Here is a 17,333-nt window from a genome sequence, read left to right as displayed (position 1 = left end):
GAAATTGTCCTGGTTTACCCAAATTGGCCCTAATTATAATCACAAGAGTTCTTATTACAAGGATTGACTACAAGGAGGGTAGAAGGTCAAAGGTGGAAGGTAATGTGATGACAGAAGCAGGGAAAGAAGAGGCGATGTGAAGGAGGGCATGGGGTAAGGAATGACAGCCCCTAGGAGCTGGAGAAGGCGAGGAACAGATTCCCCCTTGGAGTCTCCAGAAGAAACTTGCTCTGCTGACACCTTGGTTTTAGCCTGGTAAGACTTACTTGTGTGGTAGTCGCTCAGTTGTGTCCGACTCTTTGCGACCCATGGATGGCTGTAGTCCACCAGGCTCCTCTGTCCATGGGATTCTCCAAGTAAGCACACTGGGGTGGGTTACCATTTCCTTCTCCAGGGGATCTTCCCAACCTAGGGATCGAACCCAGGTCTCCTGCATTGCAGGCAGATGCTTTACCCTCTGAGCCACCTGGGAGGCCCAAGACTTAGGACTTTTAAATTTTAGAATTGTGAGAGAATCAATGTGTGTTGTTTCCAGCCATTGTGTTTGTGGCGTTTTGTTACAGCAGCAACAGGAAACTCATACAGGTGGTCTGGCATTCTAGCCAGCCCAGAAACAGGAGCTCCTTAAACCCCTCATTGGCTTTAGGTTTCAGATGTCGGGAGACTGTTTGGTAAAACTCGTCCTTCATTCTTCCTTCCAATCTATCTCAGTCTTACTCTTTTATTTAAAAAAAATTTTTTTTTAATTTTTTAAAAACATTAAAAATTAGTTAATTTTTAAATTTTTGGCTGTGACGGGTCTTCATTGCTTTGCATGGGCTTTCTCTAGTTGCAGCGAATGGGTGTTATGGTTCATTGCGGTGCACAGGCTTCTCACTGCAGTAGCTTTTCTTGTTGCAGAGCACAGGCTTTAGCCTTCAGCAGCCACAGTTCATGGGCTCAGTAGTTGCAGTTCACAGCCCTAGAGCTCTGCCTCAGTAGCTGTGATGCATAGGCTTAGTTGTCCCAAGGGATGTGGGATCTTCCTGGACCAGAGATCAAACCCGTGTCCCCTACATTGGCAGGCAGATTCTTAACCACTGGACCACCAGGGAAGTCTCTATCTCTTTACTCTTAAAATAAGTTATTTTCTTCATTTTCTTTCTCAATAGATCATGATGGTTTGTAAAATCTAGTAGAACCAATGGCAGGAGTTGTCCCCCTTCCTCAAATTCAGGTAGGGTTTAATTTTCAAATGTCTGTTGAAGAAGAATGGAAATGTTTTTATTTCATCCTTCTAATGCAGCAGGAAGAGGAAGATAAACATGAAACAAGATCACTCATGTTCTGCTGCACTGTGATGTCCCAAAATTTCTCTGTATCTTTTCTTCTTTGTTTTATGGCAGAATTGGAATCACTGCTAAGGTTGTATGCCCAAACCCCTCCTTGTACGTACTGAGAACTGATGCTGAAAGAGAAAATATTCTGTATTGTGGGCGGGGTCCTGGCAAATTATTGTCCATTGTGATTTCTCATTTGGGCAAAACTTAACCATGAACCAAGTTTTATATTAGAAAAATGCATATAAAAAGTGATTGCAAGTATTATGTAAGAGTTGGAAAACATCTTATCTATCCAAAGTCATAATTTCCAAATATAACTCCTTTCTGAGTTGGCAGCATGTACGTCTGACTTAGGCCTACTATGAACAAGAGTGGTTGAGTTATTAAAACTCCATTAATCTAATTTGTTTAAATGGAAGTAGTACCTTATGCCTGGCTTAAACAGAATTTAAATGAAGAGAGAGGAGAAATATTATTCAATATAATTAAGATGTCAGACCCTACTCACTTATGAAAAGATACAAAGTCAACAAAAAAACCCCTGTGGTGTAGCGTTTGTCTTTGAAAATGCTAAATAAATGGAAAAATAATCGAGTGGTAACAATAATAGATATGTGATGTTTGTTCAGAATCTTCAAATGCAAAAATTTCTCTGTCTACCTTCTTTCTTTCTGTTGATGCACACCTCACTAAGATGTATAAATGAGTCTCATTTGCTCTTCTAGACTGTGGCCTATGGTGTTAAATCCCAGGAGCCTTTAGTGTAACCTAAAGAAAACTGTCAATAACATACATACATCTAAATGCTGCCAATTTAAAACCTTATTACTGGAGTCCATAAGCTCTGGAATTATCCTTGTCAGATCTAAGAAAGCAGCCAACCTTCCCAGCAGTCTCTTTGGCATCTCTGAACTTCTGTGTCATTGCTTTTTTAGGGCTAGGAGTAATGGTGTGACAATTGCACGGTGCTCCCTCCTCTCTTCAATTCTGTCTAAGGGTCGGCGTGACCTACAGTGTGACAAAATAAGCTAGCTGTTCAGTTGAGCCCGGTGTCCTTTGCGAAGCTAAGAAAGGGAATAGCAGTGCCATGAAGTCATCAGTGTGCTCTATATTACACGCCAGAAAGGACAGCTCTGAGTGGGACTATCCTGCTTGGGAGTCTGTCACTTCATGCTGGAAGCATCTCAACGCAGGTGGGAACCAGCATCTCACCAAACATCTATGCTGTCAGGTGGAAAAGCCAGCACCCATGGGGTTAGGAATGGGAGCAAGTCTAAGAAAGCAGATTAAAAATGGGAAGAGGAAGATAATGGTATGAACTGATAAAGTTTTCTATAGATGTTGGCTGGCATAACTGGAAACATCACAGGCATACCAAGTCCTGCTCACCATATCTCCCATCTGTGAAAAGTAAATAAAGGTAGAAACAAAAACAAAAGTAAACAAAAGGTTGCTGTTGTTCAGTCACTAAGTCGTGTTTGACTCTTTGCCACCTCATGGACTGCAGCATGCCAGGCTTCCCTGTCCATCACCAACTCCCAGAGCTCGCTCAAACTCATGTCCATTGAGTCAGTGATGCCATCCAACCATCTCATCCTCTGTCACTCCCTTCTCCGGCTGCCCTCAATCTTTCCCAGCATCAGGGTCTTTTCCAATGAGTCAGCTCCTTGTATGAGGTGGTCAAACTATTGGAACTCCAGCTTTAGCATCTGTCCTTCCAATAAATATTCAGGGTTTTACTCATCTAATACTGGAGTTGGTTGATCCAGTCAGCTCCTGAAATCCTCCAGTCAGTAAATTCTGCCTTTGGATCATTGCCAAGTTGCCAGATATTGGTTAAATGATCCCTACTTACCTTTCTCACTCAGAAAGCAGAGTGTAGGTCTAGCAAGCCTCTGTACCAATTTTTTCCTAACTTCTTATCTATTCTTTACACACTATCCAGCACAAACTCTTCCTCTCGGCTATCTCCTCCCTCTTTAGCCAGATCTTTCCCCAAGAGTGATTCCTTTCAGCTGCATTTTCCATGGAGTCTGTGGCATAGGCTTAATGACACTAAAAGATAGTTGGCAGGAGAAAGTAGGTCCCAGAGACTGTTGCTGCTTCTAAACTATCTGTGAGCCCTGGGGTATCCTAATCTTTGGAGTGTTATTGCCTAAACTTCCAGAGTTCTTTTTCTAGATGAAAATCTTGTGACTTTTAAATACTATTTTATTTTATGAGAATCATGGCTAGAATTATCTCAAGTACTTAGTAAAACAGCTTCTTGGTTCCAGTTATTTGGATTGCATATTAGTCAGGACAGGTTGGGCTGCTGTAACAAACATCCCCCAAATCTCGGTGGCTTGAATCAATAAAGGTTTATTTTTCACTCATGCAATACATGTGTCATAGGTTGGCAAGGGGCTCTGCTTCTCAGAGTCATGCAGAGACCCAGATGACTGGCTCTCCATTATGACATGTGCTTCTAGATCGCCTTAGGTCAAGGGGACGTGGTGAACTGTTTAAGTGTTTGCAAAGCTTCTACCGGAAGGGACACACACCAGTTGATCACATTTAATTAGCCAGAGCAAGTTCAGGTTATGTCTGCTTGGTGAATTGGAACGTTTGTGAATAACCCTAGTGAGTCCCAGTGTTAGACTTTGCCTTTTTGTATTGCCAGTTCCTATGGGTTATGCTCTGTGATTTCCTGTCATTTTTATGAAACTTGTCTATATATCTTCTCACAACTACTCTTTCTACTTCTTTTCTATAAAGCAACCTGCTTTCTTGTTAATGAGATCACTGTCCGTGAAATTCCTCCCAGTACAACCTTCTCCTTTACCTTTCCTTTAGCATAAACACGGGCTTCCCTCATAGCTCAGTTGGTAAAGAATCTGCCTGCGATGCAAGAAGCCCTCGTTCGATTCCTGGGTCGGGAAGATACACTGGAGAAGGGATAGGCTACCCACTCCAGTATTCTTGGGCTTCCCTTGTGGTTCAGCTGGTAAAGAATCTGCCTGCAATGTGGGAGACCTGGGTTCGATCCCTGGATTGGGAAGATCCCCCGGAGAACGGAAAGGCTACCCACTGCAGTATTCTAGACTGGAGAATTCCATGGACTCAGTCCATGGGATCGAAAAGAGTCAGACACGACTAAGCAAATTTCACTTTCACTTTGACTTAGCATAAACACAGGGAACACAGTCGATGTTCTCCACTGGCAATTCTAGGTTATTGTTCGGGCTGTTGAAATTCAGCAGCCTCTCCTCTTCTGTCTCATACCTCCCTCTCTCTATCCTAGTTCCTGTGATATACTAAGCCCCGTGGTCCTTGTTCCCCTTAGTCACCAAATTTAACCTTGTCCATGGCTTATGATCGTGTCAATGACTTCATAGCTCCTTACCACCTTCACACCAGCTAACCCCCAACTCCACTCCATCCTCGGATCTCATTGTCTGTCTCCACAGTCTCCAATTCCGAGGCTCGTACCTCTTCCCATCATGTGTCAGTTATTCCGAATTTGTTATTCACACTGACCCTGATCTTTACTTACAGCACAGCCTTGCCTCTGCTCTTTCCTCTTCTCTGTTAGTGTCTTTCTGACTTCATTTCTTTCCTGTCTATGCTGCTTTCCTTGGGCAGCCAACTCAGCAGTGTCTTTACTTATTCCCTAAAATTCCCCACTGACCTTGAACTTGCAGTTGCTTCCTTGCTGGGCTGCTAGAGAAAGCTGTACTGATTGAGTCTGCCACAAATTCATGCTCCTTCATTTTAACTGAGCCGTCATTTCTGCTCAGCACTTCTTTTATTCATCTCTTGCTGACTCACTGCTCATCCCACACAGCAGTTTTTCCAAACATTTTTAACTCTCTTTAAGATTCAAGCCCTGTTCCAGATATGGCCCCAAAATACCTTTCCAGTTTCATCTCTCACTTCTCCCCCAAAGCTCTTCGCCTTGCACTTTCTAAACTCTGCACATTTGCTCCCCCTTTTATCCCGTCCCCTGTTATCTCCAACGAAAATACCACCTAATTTCCACAGGCTTTTCTCCTCTGAGAGAGGTCTTGATTTGTTATAAACAGCAATGGAGTTTTTATTACCTCTTATGGAACTTAGCAAATATTGCCTTATACTAGGCTCTTGCACACATGTACCATCTCCCATTTTTGTTGTATGTTTATTGAGAGTAGAAACCATGGTGGTTTTTATAGATAGTGTGTTGCCCTTTGTAGCTAGCCGATCAGTTGATGTTTGGTGAATATACTGGATAAATGAATATTAGGTAGCTAGAAAATAAGGTTTTTCTCCCTTTCATCTCCAGAAGGAGTGAAAGTAATATTAAAGGAAGTTTTTAAAATCTATTTTTATTATTTACATTTTAATGTATAGTTGCGGTGTTGGATGTAGGTGCTGATAGACTGAACATGTTTGGAGAGTAGTAAGAGTTATGTGAGGCTTCCCAGATGGTGCAGTGGTAAAGAATCAACTGCCGATGCAGGAGACACAGGACATGCAGATTCGACCCCTAGGTTGGGGAGATCCCCTGAAGCAGGAAATGGCAACCCACTTCACTATTTCTGCCTGGAAAATTCCAAGGACAGAGAAGCCTGGTAAGCTACAGTCCAAGGGGTCCCAAAGAGTCGGTCATGACTGAGCACACACGCCCAAGTTATGTGAAAGAGTCCCAGTTCATATCATGTGCCTGAACTCTGTAGTTTTTCCTCTAGGCTGGTTAATTAAGATCTGTATTCCATTTCGCTTTATTTTTATCTTTTTATTTAATATCTGAATCAATAAAAACAATAGCTTATGTGTAGAATTTTGCCTTACACCAGGCTGCTTTAGGTTCTGGTCTCCTGAAATACATTTGGTTTAAAAGTAGTTACTACCTTTCTGGGATTTGCATGTCATACCTTATTACAGTCTGAGTATGGAATTATTTGAGAGAGAAGACAGTTCAGTTCAGTTCAGTCGCTCAGTCGTGTCTGACTCTTTGCGACCCCGTGAACTGTAGCACGCCAGGCCTCCCTGTCCATCACCAACTCCCGGAGTTCACTCAGACTCACGTCCATTGAGTCGGTGATGCCATCCAGCCATCTCATCCTCTGTTGTCCGCTTTTCCTCCTGCCCCCAATCCCTTCCAGCATCAGAGTCTTTTTCAATGAGTCAACTCTTTGCATGAGGTGGCCAAAGTACTGGAGTTTCAGCTTCAGCATCATTCCTTCCAAAGAACACCCAGGACTGATCTCCTTTAGAATGGACTGGTTGGATCTCCTTGCAGTCCAAGGGACTCTCAAGAGAAGACAAATGATAGTCAAATGGAGAGCCCGAATGTCTCCTTTATTATCGGTAAAAACTAATGTTGGAGAATGTGAGCAACAGTGGGATTCCTATTTTCATACTGCAGAATCAGACCAGCGCAGCCAGCCATGGGCAGTGCCAGGTCCAAGCAGGCCTCCCCACATGGGGGCTGCCCCTATACCACTTCCAGCATGGAGGAGCAGAGTAGAACCCCAGCTTCCAGTGTTGGAGAACAGCTACACATGTAGCTGGCCTTTCCCTATACCTGCAAACAGGTAGGCTTCCTACATGATGAGAAAGGAAGGTAGAGCAAAAAGATGTGAGCGCTTGGGGGAAAACACTTCCTCATGGAAACCAGAATGGAGTAAGAACATTCCTATGTACCATTACTGAAGATGATGATATGATGTTTGCACCCATGAGATGATTTCTGGTCATCAACAATGAGCATTTGAGTTACTTCTGTCCCTGATTTCGGTGGTACTTCGTTGTTGTTGTTGTTTTTTTTTATTTTATTGAAGTACAGTTGATTTACAGTGTTGTATTTAATTTCTACTGTACAAAGTGACTGTTATCGGTTTATCACAGGATACTGAATATAGTTCCCTGTGCTTTGCAATAGGACGTTGTTATTTATCCATGCTATGTATAATAGTTTGCAACTGCTAATTCCAAACACCACATCCATCCCTCATCCCTATTTAGGGACTGTCATCCCCATATGCTATGTGATTGAGCTTGGCAAAGTAATAATGTACATCAATTGATTTCTTCCTAAGAAGATAATTGTTTTTCATCTAATTTTAATGTTTTTGTTTGGTAAATAAGTTCAATTGTATTGTATCTTAGGTTCCACATGTAAGTGATATCGTACAGTATATCTCTCTCTGTTTGACTTCCTTTGCTTAGTATGATAATCTCTAGGTCCATCTGTGTTGTGGCAAATGGCATTAATTCATTCTTTAAAATGGCTGAATAATATTCCATGATATATATACCACATCTTCTTTATCCATTTATCTGTTGATGGACATTTAGATTATGTCTGACTCAAGTCACTCAGTCATGTCTCACTTTTTGAGACCCTATGGACTATACAGTCCATGGAATTCTCCAGGCCAGAATACTGGACTGAGTAGCCTATCCCTTCTCCAGGGGATCTTCCTGACCCAGGAATCGAACCAGGGTCTCCTGTGTTGCAGGTGGATTCTTTAACAACTGAGCTATCCGGGAAGCCCAGAGTATATCCATATCTTAGCTATTGTAAGTATTGCTGCTATGAGAATAGGAATGCATGTATCTTTTCAAATTATAGTTTTATCAGAGTAAATGCCCAAAAGTGGGATTGCTGGATCATATGGCAACCCTAGTTTTAGATTTCGAGGAATCTCCATACTGCTTTCCATAGTGGTTACACCAACTCACATTCTAGATGGTACTTCTGATAGTAACCAAATAGTATATAATTATTTTCCACTTTTATTTGACCCTCTTAAGACATTAAAATTAGATGAAAAACAATTATCTTCTTAGGAAGAAATCAATTGATGTACATTATGACTTTGCCAAGCTCAATCACATAGCATATGGGGATGAGAGTCCCTAAATAGTCAGATGAACAATTATGTGGAAGCTGCAATGTCACCATACAACTGAACACTTTGTTGATATGAAATTAATACAAGTAGAAGGAATTTAGCCAGGACAAAACACATCCAGACATTTTTTGACCCACAGTAAAGTCCCTCCCATAAAATGTTTAGGGATGCATATACATTATTTTCAAAATATCTCTTCCTATTTGCTCTATTTACTATATTTTTCTGTATCTGCTTATTTACTGTATTTATTGTTTTGGCTCCATTAACTGATCAATCCAATTAAACAACCAATATGTTGAGGGAAGGAATTGGTTTGATGACTCAGTTAATGGGCAAGTTGTTTCTTGAATTTACTATTGTTTAGGCTTTACTCTTAATGCTTGCTCCCCCCACAAAAAAAAGGGGGGCTCAAAGGAATATTTTAGTCTTCCCTGGTGGCTCAGATGGTAAAGCATCTGCCTACAATGTGGGAGACACAGGTTCAATCCCTGGGTTGGGAAGATCCTCTGGAGAAGGAAATGGCACCCCACTCCAGTACTCTTGCCTGGAAAATCCCATGGACAGAGGAGCCTGGTAGGCTACAGTCCATGAGGTTGCAAAGAGTCAGACATGACTGAGCGACTTCACTTTCTTTCTTTCATGCTTAATTAATCATGATAGTTTTTGGTTTATAGCACCTGGTTTTACTATCCTCCTTCCTTCTTTTATGCTTTTAAATATTGAATCACAGATCACTCCCATATATGCTGAGACTTTGCTCCTGCCTGTCTAGAGTCTCTGTCCTGACAGTTCTTTCGTTCCTTCCCTCCCTTCTCCAACAACACTCTTTGAACTTGTTAAGGTCTTCAAGCACTTGAACTTTCTTATTTCTTTTTTAAGCATTCTTTATTTTTATTTTTTGATGTGGACCATTTTTTTTTAAGTCTTTATTGAACTCCGTTACAATAGAGCTTCTGTTTTATGTTTGTTTTTTTTTTGTTTTGTTTTATTTTTTGGCTGCAATGCATGTAGGATCTTAGCTCCCTGATCAGGGATTAAACCCACACCCCACACATTGTAAGGCAAAGTCTTAACCACTGGACTGTCAGGGAAGCCCCCTTCTGATTTCCTTCACCCCACTGGTTCTGCAGTGCTTTCTGTTCCGTACTGCACATGCGTTCTCTGCTCAATATTCCTTGAGGGAATCACTCCTACCCTAATTTTTAGTTCATGGATTGAGTAGTGCTGATATCATCCCCTGATCCATTGATGGGCATGTGACCCTGGCTTGGCCAATCATAACACTCAATTTTTTTAGACATAATGATTAATTTAGGGGTACACACATCAAGCCATGTTTGATCGGCATTATTGGGGGAAAGAGATCCATTCTCTCTTGGGTGCTAAGTAGGTGAAACAAGACCGTTCCTGCTGTTGATCATTTTGGCTTAGGGAGAACCATTAAGGGAGAAAATGTTAAAGAATAAAGCCCACAGACAGAAAAATCAGAGCTCTGAGATAATGTTAGGTCCCAGTTCAAGCAAATAAAATCAGATATACCCAAAGGGACATTTATTCTTTCAATTTTCAGTTTCATGAGCCAGCAAACTCTTGTTTTTCTTCTTAAGCCAAATTGAGTCAGGGTTCTAACAAACTTTCTTCTTTAGTTTTGAGGCCATCGAATACAATTTTGGCCATTTTTTCCTTTTGGCCACTTCTCTCATTTCTCTGACACAGATATTTTGCTATCTTGTATGCTGCGGACTAGGCCGCCCCAGCTTTTTCATGTCTAAGCTGCCGAGCGCTGATAAAGAGCACTAAGAAGCTACCAAGGTTGGTGTCACTACAGCCTGATGACTTTCATTCTCAGGTAGGCCCGCGGGGCTGCCTGTTGATTCCTGACTACACGCCATGAGTTTTTCTAGGCACTGAAGATACAGAAAAGAATGTCAGTTAAGACTGCTGCCATATGAAACATTCCGCTAAGGCAAACAGTCAAAAAGCAAGAAGGCAAATAAATGAATGGTGTAATTTCAGGCAGAGATAAATATTATAAAGAAAGAAAAGTACAGATATAAGGCTAGAAAGTGACATGAGGTGGGAGATTGTTCATATGCTGTGGAAAGAACAGTTGTTTCGCTTTGAATAGAAACATGGATGAAATGAGTGAATTAGTTATGCAAGGTCCCTCGTAGGAACAAGAAGCCCCATATCCCTGAGGCAGAGACAGACATGGAGCGTCCCAGTGATGAAAGTGGAAGGTTAGTGACTGGAGTGCAGTGAAGCGGCAGGAAATGAGACACTTCAGAAAGGCAGCCATGGCCACACACAGAGCCAACCATCTGCTAAAATGGCTGTCTGGGTGTGACATGACCACATTAAACAGAACGTGTCTAAACCTGAGCTCCTTACATTTCCTCTCACCCGCCAACTTCTTGCTCTCTTTATTTCCTGTCTCAGCAAAATGGAGCTACCATCTGTATGGCCAGAACTGTCATGGTCCTCCTCAACTCCTCTTTTCCCTTCTGCCTTTCATCTAATCAGTCACCAGTTCTTACCAACTCTACCTCTTTGGTTCAGTTCAGTTCAGTCACTCAGTCATGTCCGCCTCTTTGAGACCCCATGGACTGCAGCACGCCAGCCTCTCTGTCCAACACCAACTCCCGGAGTTTACTCAAACTCATGTCCATCGAGTCAGTGATGCCATCCAATCATCTCATCTTCTGTCATCTCCTTTTCCTCCCACCTTCAATCTTTCCCAGCATTGGAGTCTTTGCTAGTGAGTCAGTTCTTTGCATCAGGTGGCCAAAGTATTGAAGTTTCAGCTTCAGCATCAGTCCTTCCAATGAATATTCAGGACTGATTTCCTTTAGGATGGACTTGTTGGATCTCCTTGCAGTCCAAGGGACTCTCAAGAGCCTTCTCCAACACCACAGTGCAAAAGCATCAATTTTTAGGCACCCAGCTTTCTTTATAGTCCAACTCTCACATCCATATGTGATTACTGGAAAAACCATAGCCTTGACTAGATGGACCTTTGTTGACAAAGTAATGTCTCTGTTTTTTAATATGCTGTCTAGGTTGATCATAGCTTTCCTTCCAAGGAGCAAGTGTCTTTTAATTTCATGGCTGCAATCACCATTTGCAGTGATTTTGGAGCCCCAAAAAATAAAGTCTGTTACTGTTTCCACTTTTTTCCCATCTATTTGCCATGAAGTGATGGGACTAGTTGTCATGATCTTAGTTTTCTGAATGTTGAGTTTTAAGCCAATTTTTTCACTCTTCTCTTTCACTTTCATCAAGAGGCCCTTTAGTTCTTCTTCTTTGTCATCTGCATATCTGAGGTTGTTGATATTTCTCCAGGCAATCTTGATCCCAGCTTGTGCTTCATCCAGCCCAACATTTCGCATGATGTACTCTGCATATAAGTTAAATAAGCAAGGTGACAATGTGCAACCTTGACGTACTCCTTTCCCCTTATGGAACCAGTCTATTGTTCCATGTCCAGTGCTAACTGTTGCTTCTTGACCTGCATACAGATTTCTCAGGAGGCAGGCAAGGTGGTCTAGCATTCCCACCTCTTGAAGAATTTTCCACTGTTTGTTGTGATCCACACAGTCAAAGGCTTTGGTGTAGTCAATAAAGCAGAAGGAGATGTTTTTCTGGAACTCTCTTGCTTTTTCAATGATCCAACAGATGTTAGCAATTTGATCTCTGGTTCCTCTGTCTTCTCTAAATCCAGCTTGGACATCTGGAAGTTCACGGTTCACGTACTGTGGAAGACTGGCTTGGAGAATTTTGAGATCTAGTCTAAGTTTGCCCTCCAGCCTTTCTGCCGGAGCCTTTGTTCAGACCTTTCTCATTGGGTAGTGCGATGATTTCTCTATATCTGTTCTTGCTCCCTGGCAGGTTATCCTTCCTATCACTATGACTTTCCTCAATTATAAATTTGATTTTGTTACTTCATTACATACATTTCTCTTAAGTATTCCTTACTGCCTACCATCCCAGCTCATTACATGGTCTGTAGGGTCTTTCACGGTCTGACCCTTACCTCTTGCCTCGTTGCTTCTTCCTCCCCCTCTCTCATAGTGCCTCAGCTCTACTGAACTGTTCCTTGCTCTGTGCTCTGCAAGCTTGCACTCACCCTCAGGAATGCCCACTACAGCTTTTACTTTCTTGGATGATGCCTAACTATTCTGCAAGTCTCAACTCAAGGGTTCCATCTTTTCTATGCCCGAAGAACTCCATATTTAGCCGTACCCTAGCAGTTTTCACAAGGTTTTACAACTGTTTGTGTGTCTGTTTTTTGATTGCAAATTTTCAATGGCAAATTATTTGGGGGGGTGGGTCATTTCTTTTTTCTCTAGTGTATAGCACAGTATTGGATACAGTGTGTGTTTGGTTGCTCAGTCATGTCCAACTCTTTATGACCCCATGGACTGTGGCCCACCAGGCTTCTCTGTCCATGGGGTTCTCCAGGCAAGAATACTGAAGTGGGTTGCCATTTCCTCCTCCATTGGATACAGTGGCTATCCAATAATTTTGAGCAAACAACATTATAATCTTTGTGAAGTTCTTCCTTTAGAAATCCCAGTTATGGGGATCTTCCTGACCCAGGGATAGAACCCAAGTTGATCGAACATTGCCAGAAGATTCTTTACCAACTGAGCCACCAGGGAAGCCCTATTATTATAAACACTAGTTCAAGAATGTAATGCTTTTTTGAAAGCAGTTTAAACTTTTTTTTACTGTTTTATTTGTTATTATATAAAAAATTCACATGTATTTAAGGATGCACAGGCACTAACACATTTATAGTCATATATCTCTTGCAAGTCCATCTATAACCTAGTTGTCTAACTTTTTTAGGGTATTGTCTTGAAATTTATTTTCTCAATTAATAAAATCATACCCTTTGTGGTTATTATTACTCCATGGGGTACAAGCACAAAATTTAAAACTTCAATTAAAATACATAAAACAAAACAGCAGCAGTTAAAATAACATATTTGAAAAATTTCAGCTTAAAATGATGCCCCAATGGGGAAGAGCAATTAAAAAGATATATATATATATATACACACCCACACCCACACACACATACACAGAAGTTATGAAAAAAATGTTAATTATTTTAAAATAATCTTTTTTGTATCACAGAAAATAGTCATAGATTTATAGTTTGCTCTTTTAAATCGTCATCTCTTACTTTGTGTGCACTATCTCATTCCTAATTATAAACGCAGTCAATATGCATACCATTATTTAAAAAACTGAGAGACTTAGTCACTTTCTTCCAAATATTTTTGATGGAAAAACATTCCAATTACAACAGGAGGGTGCCAATAGAAATCTAAAGATTGAGAGTGAAATCCTTTATGAACAGAAGTACATTCTTCTGTCAAATAAGAATTCTACCTACCTTAAAATTCTGGCTGACTTTATCTTTAATATTTTGAAATAACCAGAGCTCTTTTGCCTTTTATTTCACTGTGAATTATGTTGTTGTGGGCTTTTGGCTAAAAAAGTAGAAGTTGAATGAAAAACATTTATCTAGCCAATGAGAAAAATCAAGACAGTGAGAGAAGGAGATATAAAAACTTGTCTACACAATGGTAAGGATTGGTGACAGAAAAGCATTTTATTACTTAAAAAATGTTATTCAAATGCCTTGAAGGGAAGTAGGTTTTGTGAGCCTCTGGATAGAATTTCAGGTAGTTTTCCATCTCTCCAATAAAATAGACATTTATCAAGAGCCTGTCATGTGCAAGACCTCATGGAAGATAGAAGGCAGAATAAGGTACCTGCCTTCAAGGAGTTTATAACTGCAATGGGTTAAAGAAAATATGTACATGGATAGAACATGGGCAGGTTAATCTTAGTGAACTGAGTATAGATGTTTATCTTCTACTCTCCTGAAATAATGCTGAAAAAAGACATTGAGTAAGTATGAACTGAGAAGCATTACAACAATGGGAGAAGATACAGCAGAGCAAGCCATTTTCAGAAGATAGAAATCGATCAAAAAACCGGCAAAGATGAAAAACTGATTCCAAGTGCCTACAGATGCTAACAGCAATGAGAAACAAGTGAAATTTTGCTACCTGACCCCAGAAAGTCTCCAAAATTAAAGATACTTGGTATCCTTGAATACAGAAGTACAGCATGGAATTGAAAACAGGAGGAATTGGTTGGAAATTTCTGTAACAAGAAACTAGAACTCCTGGGTCCTTTTTGCCTCTCTGATGTTAACAGAAAGCATCAGTTTTTGAAAAAACGGAACTGGAAAGTTTAATGTGAATGGTGGGAGGGAAGATATTATATTGAAAACAGGACAAAATGGAAGTCTTTGAACTGCATGGTGAGACTTGCTGACCTCCTTAAGCCACTTGACTTAAGAAGCAGCTTACAGGCAGGGAAGTGGAAAATTTTCTCTGGAGGTTTCAAAGTATCATAGAATGTCTGTCTATATTTGTCCAGAGACTGATCTAAATCACTCATTTAAAGGGCATGTCTCTAGTCAACAGTGAAACCCACCAATTGCTAAATTCCACTTTTTACAGTTTTCAAGCAACTTTTTATTGTTTTACTTTTAAATATGAGTGGGTAACCAGCTCAGCAGATATCTGAATACAGCCTCCACCAAGAATGGCAGAGGAAAAGGGAGACAGTAATCCAAAAAGAACTAGGAGAGAAATAGAGATACGACAAGAAATGGAAGAGATGCAGCCTTCCTCCATCTCAAAGCCATTAACAAAATTCTCAGAAAGTTGAAAGAACATATCATATCTGTGAATCAAGAACAAGTTATTGTTTTTAAAAAACAATCAGAAAACAAAAAATTAATTCTTGGAAATGAAACATAAGATAGCCCCAAACAAAAAGAAAAAACAAAAACTCAGGAAAAAAAAAAAAAATCCCCCAAACAAGCTGGATAAAAAGTATGGACGTTAAGCCCATTTTTCATAAAGTGGAGGAAAAAGACAAAGAAATGAACCAAAAGTAAGAAAAGGTAAGAAAAACAGAAGACCGACCAACTCAGAAAGGCCAATGTCTATCTCATAAAACATTTCCAGAAAGAGAATGGGAAATACTGAATAACGAAATCATATGAGAAGACTTCCCAAGGCTGAAAGATGCACATTCTCACTTTGAAGGAGCCCACTGAGTGCCCAGCATGAGGGCTTGACAAGGGATTTACGCCCGCACACATTGCTGGAAAATTTGGGGACAAGAATATAGAGAAGAGTCTTTGAAATGCAGGACAGGAAAAGTAGCTCATAGATCAAGAATTATGACATCAAATTCTTAGTATCAACAAAGGAAGCTTGGAATTCTATATCCATTCAAACTACTAATACAAATTAAAAGTAAGTACTACCCAACAGACCAAATACATTCTGCACACTAGATCTCAGAATATTTGTTTCCAAATCACCCATTTGTAGAAGAATTTACTTTTTCTTTTTATTGAGGTATAGTTGATTATATTATTATATTAATTTCAGGTGTATAACATGTTAAAATTTTTTATAGATTATGCTCCATTTATTATTATAAAATATTGACTATATTTCCTATTCTGTACAATATATCCTGTAGCTTAAATATTTTATGTATAGTAGTTTGTACCCTCATCTTGTCCCTCCTCCCTTGTCCCTCCTCCCTTCTCTCTCCCCACTAGTTTGTCCTTATATCTATGAGTCTGATTTTTTTTGTTATACTCACTAGCTTGTTTTATTATTTAGATTCCACATATAAGTAATATCATACAGTATTTGCCTTTCTGTCTGACTTATTGCACTAAGCATAATACCATCAAGTTTCATCCATGTTGTTGCAAATGTCAAAATTTCATTCTTTTTTATGGCTGAGTAATATTCCATTGTATACATATTCCACATCTTCTTAACCCACTCATCTGTTGATGGACACTTAGGTTACATCTTTATCTTGGCTATTGTAAATAATGTTACGAACACCGGTATGCCTATGTTAATGTCTTTTCAAATTAGTTTTTAAATTTTTTTCTGGATGCATATGCAGGAGTGGAATTGCTAGAGCCGGTGATAGTTCTATTTTTAGTTTTTTGAGTGATCTCCATACTGTTTTCTGCATCAATTTACATTCCAACCCAGAATAAAAGAGTACTGTTTTTCATTCTAAGGTGGCATGATAAATTGACTTAAAAATGTTCAGGTTTCTTTCCTTTTTTAATTTGATAAAATAGAGTTGCAAACACAGTTCTTCAGATATTGAGGAAACAGAGATTTGTTCTGCTTAGAAGGCAGTTTTCATGGGGGAAAATGAAAGTTGAAGGATGAGCACAGCAGAGGCTGTCAGCATTTGGCAATCACTGTGTTCTGCTCTACATAGTGCAGGCTCCCTCGTGGTTAGACTGGGCCCATGTGACTGGGCTGCAGCCAGTAGAAAGGGAGCGGAAGAGATATAAGTAATTTCTAGGCCTGGTCCTGAAAATAAGCCTGGCAATATCCTGTGGCCATGTCTTCCTCTAAAGTATTTGGAACAGTTTCTAGCACATAGTTTTACATTAAGTGTTGGCTATTATTATTATCTCAAAGGTAGGGAAGCAGGAATGGCATCCTAGGGGAAAGTATTGGAATAAAACAGGATGATAATTCTCTTTGAGGAAAGCAGTGTGTGAATGCAGGAGTGGGATATAAAGATGGTTAGCGTGTATAGTTAGTATATTTGTTTGGGCTTGATCTGGGAAGGAGACACACTAAGAGTCAGAGGAAATATGGGGTATATTGCAGGCAGGTGACTGCATACCATTTGGGGACTTGAGGAAGGAGTCTATGGAAGGTTGTGACTCTTTTTTGGGGGGTGGGCCCGTGGGTCAGTGGGACTGGCCGTTGGGAAGAGAAGCTAGAGGAAAAGAGGGGGTGAACAAAGACAGATGCTGCACTGGAAGCTGCCTCCATCACAACCTGTAACCTTGAGGACATGAGTGCCCTGCAGAAGGCAAGAAGGTGATCCAGTAGATTTTGCATCACTGTGTGTGAATAGCAATGGAGCCTGGTACCATCTAGTGACTGGCTTTCAGAACATAATGACTCCTGTTTCCCTTTTGGCTTCCAAATCCCATGAAACTTTCACCTGTGGTCTGCTCACTCAGAATCAC

At 40.4% G+C, this 17,333-nt stretch overlaps 1 non-coding gene across 1 annotated transcript; it reads right to left on the bottom strand.

The window, feature by feature from the left end:
• Positions 1 to 400: 400 nt before the first annotated feature.
• TRNAC-GCA (transfer RNA cysteine (anticodon GCA)) lies at positions 401 to 472 on the bottom strand. The gene has a single exon. It is a non-coding gene; the product is annotated as a tRNA-Cys (tRNA).
• Between the last annotated feature and the right edge of the window lie 16,861 nt (positions 473 to 17,333).

This window comes from Bos indicus, chromosome 7 (assembly GCF_029378745.1).
Source record: "Bos indicus isolate NIAB-ARS_2022 breed Sahiwal x Tharparkar chromosome 7, NIAB-ARS_B.indTharparkar_mat_pri_1.0, whole genome shotgun sequence".
Taxonomy (NCBI): Eukaryota; Metazoa; Chordata; class Mammalia; order Artiodactyla; family Bovidae; genus Bos; species Bos indicus.
The sequence above is the reverse complement of the archived record's forward strand: the minus strand, read 5'-3'. Positions and strand labels throughout refer to the sequence as shown.